A 9,657-nucleotide genomic window follows, 5' to 3' on the forward strand; every position below is an offset into this window, starting at 1 on the left:
ATTAATCCATTTTGGTGAAAATATGTAGAAAAATCACAAATATTTTTAAAGATATTTAGGAAATTTTTTAGAAAGCAAAAGACATTTTTTTTTTGAAAATCTTTGACGCTTTGACGAAAACCGGGTATTTTAATACCGGATTTGTATCTTTACAGTATAAAAATACAAGCCAATATTGGTCAAAATACAATAATAAAATTACAGAAAAAAGAAACATATTTTTTAATAATTTTTGCAGAATTTTCTCAAATCCTTTTTTTTATTTATATATATATATAATATAAAATATAATATATAATATAATATATATTATATTAAACCGGGCTGGGCCGGCCCAACCAACTGGGCTGGGCCGGATTCAGCCCTAAAGGTGTTTGGGCCGATTTCGGCCCAAAAAATGGATTGGGCCGACATCGGCCCAAAAATACTAATGTTGCCTTCTAGGCCAGGCCCGGCCCAGAAGGCAGGGCTGGGCCAGGATCCGCCTGGCCCAGCAACCCAAAACGGGCGGGGGGAATTATTTTCCCCCCACCCCTGCATGCAGAACGCTAGTCGTTCTGCATGCAGTGAAAGAAAGAAAAAAAGAATGCAGGAAATGAAAGAGAAGAAGGGTTACCTGGAGGAGGAGGCGGCCGCGTTGCTGATGCTGCGGTGGAGGCCGGTGGCGGTGTCCAGCGGCGCTGCGGCTGCTCCGAACGTCCGGCGGTGCTCCTTTTCTTTTTTCAATTTTTTACCCGTTTCCAACTTTCCCCTTCTTTTTCCTATGGTTCGGTCTTCTTCTTTTTTTTCTTTTCTTCCCTTCCCTCTCTTCTCTCGGTCTGTTTCTTTCCTCTGGTTTTTTTCCTCAGTATTTTTTTTATATTTTTCTCTCCTCTCGGTTTCTCTCTCCTTTCGGTTCTTCCCCCTTTTCTATCTCTGTTTTTTTTCGTTTTCTCCCCGTTTCTTCCTCCCTTTTCTTCTCTTTTCGGGTCCTTTTTATAGAGCCAAAGCCATGGCCTTTTTTACAGCTCACATGGGGGGGGCAGCCGGCTGGTCGGCCATGGACGCGGCTGCCGAGGTTCGGCGGGTGGTGCGCGGTGGGTGGTCGGCCATTGTGCCCGGTCGGTGGGCTCCAGGCGAGAGAGTGGCCGGCAAAATTCAAACAAAAGGCATCCCTTTTTCCTTTTCTTCCCCGCTGCATGTTCGGGGGGGAAAGAAGGAAGATGAACAGTGTCGTTCAAAACGACACCGTTCTGCCCCTTTCCTTTTTGTTTTTTTTTTTGTTTTTTTTTTTTTTTTGAATGGATGAAACGACGTCGTTTTGGATAAAACGCGCCGTTTCATTTAAAACCTGCAAAACGCCAAAACGCGCCAAAGTCCAAATCAGCCCTCAATCATCTTTTGTCCCTTCAATTGCATCCCTGCCGAATTTCGGTCTTCGCCCCCATAGTTGGCCGCGTTTTTCACTTTGGTCCTTGGTCTCTGAATTATGCAATTGAGCCCTCAATTGATCAAATAACTTCCAATTTCTTCAATTAGGCCCCTGAATCAATTAATTCCAGCCCCTATACTTACGCGCCTTCTTCAATTTGGTCCCTGGTTTCGGATTTCTTCAATTAAGTCCCTAATTGGCCCTTAAACTTCAATATTTATGCAATTAAGCCCCTGATTTGACTTAATAAATTCCTAAAAAATATATTTTGGCCCCATAACTTAAATTTCTTCCAATTAAAGCCCAAATTGACTTAAAAATCAATTTTTCTTGCAATCAAATCCCCTATAAATTCATTTAAAAATCCAATTAAATCCAAAAACATCCAAATTTGGGCTTTTCTCCTCCAATCCAAATTTTCCTTCTCCACAGGGCTCTCCTCCTTCAATAATATACTGTCAAAAATTCAATCTTCATATTTTTAACCTCATTGAACAATTTTCCGATAATTTTCTGAGCGCTTCTGCCTCCTGTTATTTTTTCTTAACCTCCTTTGGCTATATATATATATTTATATATATATATTTTATGGGGGACCCAAAAATGGGTTACAACAGATGCCCCCTCTTTATAATGCTTACGGAGCAGGGATTTTGCGCAGTAAGTTTTATAAAGATAAACCCCAAAACAGAACTCCCGGAACTGATCTGGTTGAAGCTTGATTGATCTGATGCTTGTCTTTTATAGCAATCTCAACTTGGAATCCCATCTGGCGATTCCTTTATTTATCTTCTCTTTTTTTTTTTTTACCAACATGAAAATACGAGGTCCCATCTGGCGACCCCCAAATAGTGAAACACGAGATCCCTTCTGGCGATCTTCTTTAACCAACTTGGAATCCCATCTGGCGATTCCTTGTAACCAACATGAAATATGAGGTCCCATCTGGCGACCTCCTGTGACGAATATCGAAATACGAGATCCCTTCTGGCGATCTCTTTTAATCAACTTGGAATCCCATCTGGCGATTCCCTTTTTTTTTTCTTTTTTCTTTTTACGAGGTCCCATCTGGCGACCTCTAAATAAATGAAACACGAGATCCCTTCTGGCGATCTCCTTCAACTTGGAATCCCATCTGGCGATTCCTTTTTATTCAAACGAAAAATGGGGTCCCATCTGGCGACCTCTAAATAGTGAAATGCGAGATCCCTTCTGGCGATCTCCTTTATTCAACTTGGAATCCCATCTGGCGATTCCTTTTAACCAACATGTAATACGAGGTCCCATCTGGCGACCTCAAATAGCGAAACACGAGATCCCTTCTGGCGATCTCCTTTAACTTGGAATCCCATCTGGCGATTCCTTTTATTCAAAAATGAGGTCCCATCTGGCGACCTTCAAAATAGTGAAACACGAGATCCCTTCTGGCGATCTCTTTTAACTTGGAATCCCATCTGGCGATTCCTTTTATTCAAATGAAATACGAGGTCCCATCTGGCGACCTCCAAATAGCAAAACACAAGATCCCTTCTGGCGATCTCCTTCAATCTTGGAATCCCATCTGGCGATTCCTTTTATCTTTCCCTTTCTTTTTTTCTTTTTTCTTTTTTCAAGGTCCCATCTGGCGACCTCCAAATAGCGAAACACAAGATCGCTTCTGGTGATCTCCTGCAATCTTGGAATCCCATCTGGCGATTCCTTTTATTCAAAGCTAACATACGAGGTCCCTTCTGGCGACCTCCTTTGACAAATATCGAAATACGAGATCCCTTCTGGCGATCTCAAACAACTTGGAATCCCGTCTGGCGATTCCTTATTACCAAAGCTGATGTCGATGTCGTTCTTCCTGATGGCAGGGTTCAAAACTTTTCATTTTCTCTCTTTGTCTTGTTCTTCTTGTTGTCCCAGAATCCACTATAGTTCGAAATCGTGATTCTTTGCTATCGCCCACTATGATTCTTTCTTCGTCTCCAATCTTGCTGGAATGTATTAAGAACTCCTCCTGTAATGATCCAGAAAGCATATATGCAATGATTTATGATTAGATGTCATGCATGCATTCGTACCTGGTTTTGAAACATAGGCCCCATCCTCTTCTTCTTGTTCTCCTTGGCCGCTTGTTTTTGACGTCGTATGCTGGATTCATCTCTAGTGTTGTCTCTGACTTTCTTCAAGTAGTCCTTTTCTTAAAAAGTATGACTTGTCATTGCCTCTTTGTCATGCTTTTGTCAAATGCTTTAGCTTGGTTTTCAAATCTATAGGCTTCCGTACATTTTAAACACGGAAAAATTTCATGAAAACATCTCTTATTGCCCCCAGTGTAGGGGTGTGATTATAGCCTAGGCTTTTGTATGGAGAAGAAATTCGTTCAGCCGATGCTAAACTTTTTAGGTGTGATAACAACAAGACATGCACTATTGGGATTAATGCAAAAATGATTGTTGTGAGATCAATGCAAAAGAGAAAGAAGTCAATGGCCAAACTTTGCTTTATTGATTTAGGAGCCTACATCAAGCATAATATCTTTTTACAGAGTCAGAATTCACAGGTCGAGCTAGGTCTTCTCCATCCATTCTAGCCAACTTCAGCGCTCCTCCTGAGAATGCCTTCTTTACTACGTAAGGACCCTCATAATTTGGTGCCCATTTGCTTTGATCGTCTCCAGGTAACGACAATATTTTCTTCAGTACTAGATCCCCTTCTTGAAACAACCGCGGTCTAACCCTTTTATCATATGCCTTGGCCATTCGTTTCTGGTAAAGTTGGTGATGACATATTGCAGCTATCCTCTTTTCGCTGATCAAGTTTAGTTGCTCATATCTTACTTTGGCCCACTCGGCCTCCTCTAATTCTGAATCTATCAACACTCTTAACGACGGGATCTCCACTTCCAAAGGCATCACTGCCTCCATACCGTACACCAGAGAATATGGGGTAGTCCCCGTCGAGGTCCTGACTGTAGTGCGGTATGCATGAAGAGCAAATGACAGCATCTCATGCCAATCTCTATACGTGACTACCATTTTCTGAATAATCTTCTTGATGTTCTTGTTGGCGGCTTCTACTGCTCCATTCATCTTTGGTCGGTATGGTGAAGAATTCGAATGCTTGATTTTCCATTTGGCACACAACTCTGCTATCATTTTGCCATTGAAATTCTGTGCATTGTCTGTCACTATCTTTTCCGGAGGACCGTATCGACAAATCAAGTCCTTCTCTATAAACCTTTTCACTACGTTCTGTGTTACGTGGGCATATGAACTGGCTTCCACCCACTTTGTGAAGTAGTCAATAGCTACGAGGATGAATCTATGACCATTGCTAGCTTTTGGGTTAACAGGACCGATCACGTCGATTCCCCACATTGCAAATGGCCAAGAGGATATTAGATTAAATAGAGGAGCTGGCGGCATACTGACCTTGTCACTGTAAACTTGACATTTATGACATTTCCTGACATAGTCGATACAGTCTTTCTCTAGTGTCATCCAGAAATAACCAGCCCTTTGGATTTTCCTTGCTATCATATGTCCGCTAGCATGGGTTGAGCAAATCCCCTCATGGACCTCCCGTAATGCCTTTCTAGCATCTTCCTCATTCAAACACCTTAACAGGGTTCCATCAAATGATCTTTTGTACAAAATCTCTCCATCTAAATAGAAGTCTATAGCCAACCTTCTCAAGGTTTTCTTATCCGTTTTGGAAGCTCCCACCGGATATTCATGATTTTGCACAAGGTTCTTGATATCATAATACCAAGGTTGTCCGTCCATCTCTCCTTCAACTAAACAACAATGAGCTGCGTCGTTTCTAATGTCAATGTGTACCGGTTGTACCTTGCATTTGAGATCAATGGTAGTCATAGCAGCTAACGTGGCCAAAGCATCCGCAAAATGGTTCCCTTCCCTTCCCAAATGGGTGAATCTAATTTCTTCAAATTCCTTTGCTAACATGGATAGGTATTCCTGGTACGGCCTCAACTTTTCCTCCTTGGTTTGCCATTCCCCTTTAACCTGACAAATAATCAACATTGAATCTCCATATACATCTATCTTCTTTATCTTCAACTCTAATGCTGCTTCTAAACCGAGGATACAAGCTTCATACTCAGCTGTATTGTTGGTGCACTCGAAATGCAGTTTAACCGAAACTGGATACTGTTTCTTATCGGGAGAGATTATTACTGCACCGGCCCCATTACCATATACATTCACTGCACCGTCAAAAAACATCGTCCACCAATCTGTCTTCTCTTCTTCTTTCTCTATTGACAATATATCTTCATCAGGGAAGTCAAAATCCAAAGGTTCGTAGTCTTCAACAGCATTATCGGCCAGATGGTCCGCGATTGCACTTCCTTTCACGGCTTTCCTTGTCATATATACTATGTCATATTCTGCCAATAAAACTTGCCACCTTGCAATTCGACTTGAGAGAAAGGGCTTGTTACAAATATACCTCAGAGGATCCACTTTTGAAATTAACCAAGTGGTATAGTATAACATATAATGTCGCAACCTCTTTGCTGCCCACACCAATGCACAACAAAGCCTTTCTATCTCCGTGTATCTAGACTCACATTCAGTGAATTTCTTGCTTAAGTAATAAATGGCTCTTTCCTTCCTTCCGGTTTCATCATGCTGTCCTAATACACATCCCATGGCTGCTTCAGTTACTGTGAGATATAATACTAAAGGCTTTCCTGATACCGGAGGAACTAGTAAAGGTGGATTTTGTAAATAATGCTTGATTTTATTGAATGCCTCCTCACACTCCTCATTCCAGGTTCCAGGATTCTTTTTCCTTAGTAGTCAGAATATAGGTTCACACGTTGTTGTTAGCTGAGCTATAAACCGAGCAATGTAGTTTAACCTTCCCAAGAATCCTCTTACTTCTTTCTCCGTCTTGGGTGATGACATGGCTTGGATGGCCCTTACTTTATCTGGATCCACCTCTATTCCTCTGTCACTTACCACAAATCCTAACAGCTTGCCCGACTTAACTCCGAATGAACATTTTGCAGGATTAAGCCTTAGTTCATATTTCCTCAACCTCTCAAACAACTTCCTCAAAATTTCAACATGATCCTCTCCCCTTTTAGACTTGGCAATCATGTCATCTACATACACCTCAATTTCCTTGTGCATCATGTCGTGGAATAAAGTCACCATTGCTCTTTGATAGGTTGCTCCTGCATTTTTCAATCCAAATGGCATGACCTTGTAGCAGAATGTACCCCAAGGTGTGACAAAAGTTGTTTTCGCCTTATCCTCTGGAGCCATTTTTATCTGGTTGTATCCTGAAAAACCATCCATAAAGGAATATGTCGAACTCCGGGCAGCGTTGTCCACTAAAACATCTATGTGTGGTAGAGGAAAATCATCCTTGGGGCTAGCTTTATTCAAATTCCGAAAATCCACGCACACTCTAATCTTCCCCTCTTTCTTAGGCACCACAACAATGTTAGATACCCATTGTGGATACCTAACTACTTCTAGAAAGCCAGCATCCCATTGCTTCTCGAGTTCTGTCTTGACCTTCATCCAGACATCCGGGTGGGCCCTCCTCAGCTTCTGTTTGACTGGTTTACAACCTTCCTCCAACGGTATCTTGTGTACTACAATATTTGTATCCAAACCAGGCATATCTTTATAGGACCAAGCAAAGACATCTGAATATTCTTGTAATAGGGCGATCATTTTTATCCTTTGTTCAGAAGTAATTAGGGTACCTATTTTTAACTCCTTCTTGAACTGATCACTGCCTACATTGATGGTTTCGAGTTCCTCTGCAGCAGGTTTCCAAGTCTGTTCCTGTTGTTCTACTAGCCTGGTGAATTCACTGATATTGCTTTCATCCAACTCTTCTTCTTCCATAGCTATCACATGTTCGTTCAAGTTTGGCCATTTATTCTTGATGCTAAATGTATGCGATGTTGTAGGAGATCCGCTTTCAGGATTCCTGAAAGCGGGAAGTGTTTGGTGTAAATGCATAAGAAAAGAAGGCAATTTGTGAAAAGTGCATGATCTCATAATTTATTTGAAGAAAAGGTAGGCTCCATGACAAACACGAAATCTAGCTGACAATCGAGCCTTGATTGTCGACTAGAGAAAAAAACCAAACAAAGCAATGACAAAAGCATGTTAAGACAACCAAAGTGGGTTTACATTTTAAAAACTACTGGAGCTTCTTGGATCACCCAGTTTTGAAACTTCTCGTCCGGAGCCAACTTGCGCACAAAGGTCTTGGCGGAGACGTCTTCTATGGTGTAGACCGTTAGTTGTGGGAGTGCTTCATCTCCCTTTCTTGCTACTGCCTTCTTGTTATCTCCTTCCATCTTGTTTTCTCCCAAGGTATTTATGCTCATGTTTGACAGCTCTTGATCAAGGCTTTCAGCTTCTCTATCATGTTGCATTATGTATGCAGCTTTTGGGAATGACACGCTAAGAGGAGGGATTTCTAGCTTTTCTTCCTCAGGCTCTCTTCCTTTAATTCTAGCCATCCTTCTTGCCCTTCTTCGACCAGCAGCCCACCGATAATCCTCTTGGCTGGGTTGATACCCTAACCCAAATCTTTGAGCAGTATTTTTCATCATTGTCGGACTAACCCCTTCTGGTATCCCGATAATGAGGTTATACTGAAATGGGATCTCGCGGTCCAAAAAGCATAGACTTGCCATCCTTGCTGCTTCTGAGATCCTTGGCCTTCTTAGCACTGTGTTCTCCGGTACCCAGTCAGTGTTCACAATCTCAAAGGCATGGATATTGTTATCCTTGCAATCATCTGCTTCGATAAAAGGCACAGCCACATTCTTTATCATGGATACTGTCTCCTCGGCCTTGACAGTTACCAACATCCCGTTCATGATATACTTCAGACATTGGTGCAATGACGAAGCTACTGCCCCTGCTGCGTGAATCCAAGGTCTTCCTAACAACATACTATAGGAAGGGTGGATATCCATAACCTGAAGTGTTACTAGGAACAATTGTGGTCCCACATGTAGCTCCACTTCTAAAGTCCCAATTATTGGCCTAGGCGAGCCATCATACGCTCTAGCCATCACAGTACTTGGCTTTATATGGGATTCATCGATCGGCATTTCTTCCAGAATGTGCTTTGGCAACACGTTAAGGGTCGAGCCATTATCAATGAGTACTTTTCCTATGAGGCAGTCCTTGCACCTAACCGTAATGTATAAGGGCTTGTTATGTCCGGTACCTTCAGCATCAAGTTCATCAGCCGTGAAGTAGAGGTAGTTAGTTGCATGGATCCTCCCTACTAGATGTTCCATGGTTTTATGCTCAATGTCTTGGGGTACATAGGCCTCATTCAATACCTTTTGCAAGGCGTTTCGATGCGGCTCAGAGCTGAGTATCAAGGACATCAGGGAGATCCTAGCTGGAGTCTTCTTTAGTTGATCTACGATGCAATATTCGCTGTGCTTGATCAACTTCAGGAATTCATTCGACTCCTCTTCCGTTATCGGCTTATTAACTTCTAGTGTCTTGTCCAGATCTACCACTTCTTTGCCCTTTGCCTTCCTCAAATCCTCGGGCGTAAAGCAACGACCACTCCTAGTCAAACCACTTATCTCAGTCTGGAACAAAGGAAGAGGGGCTCGAACGTTGGAGGTATAACCATAATTATAAGGCATGGCATTGTGATTCCCTTTGGTGTAGGATGGTTTAACCAAGATTAGCCTTGGGGGCCCATTAGCCGTTTGTTGGATCCTGCATACTCTTGTCATCTCATCTTGACCTTCCATCATGCTTACCTCACCCCTACTCTCCATGGGTTCAATTCTCAATTGCCCCATTTTTAACATTTTGGCAATCTTTTCACGAAACTCGATGCAATCTTCAATATGGTGTCCATCTCTTCCATGGAACTCACAATAATCACCTCCCGCCGGATGGCTTCCCACATTCGCCTCTAGAAATCCTGATCGTACTAACATGTCGTACATCTTTTCCATAGACACCTTCAACATCTTGCATTGATTTCCCACCTCTATCATGCCTATTCCACTACTGCTTGAGGCATGTTTAGGCAACGGGTTTGAATTAATATTGGGCTTGTCTTCAAAGGATACCCATCCTATCTTAATAAGCTCCAACAATCTTTTCTTGAAAGCGTAACATGTTTCAATCCCATGCCCGGGATTACCCGCATGATACTCACAAGTCAACTCGGGCTTGTACCAAATTGGGAATGGTGGTTGTAATGGTAGTGTAGGGATAGGA

At 42.2% G+C, this 9,657-nt stretch overlaps 1 non-coding gene across 1 annotated transcript; it reads right to left on the minus strand.

Moving 5' to 3' along the window:
- Positions 1-368: 368 nt before the first annotated feature.
- On the minus strand, positions 369-496 carry LOC133704001 (small nucleolar RNA SNORA5). The gene has a single exon (XR_009843969.1). It is a non-coding gene; the product is annotated as a small nucleolar RNA SNORA5 (small nucleolar RNA).
- Positions 497-9,657: the final 9,161 nt, after the last annotated feature.

This window comes from Populus nigra, chromosome 9, assembly GCF_951802175.1.
Source record: "Populus nigra chromosome 9, ddPopNigr1.1, whole genome shotgun sequence".
Lineage (NCBI taxonomy): Eukaryota > Viridiplantae > Streptophyta > Magnoliopsida > Malpighiales > Salicaceae > Populus > Populus nigra.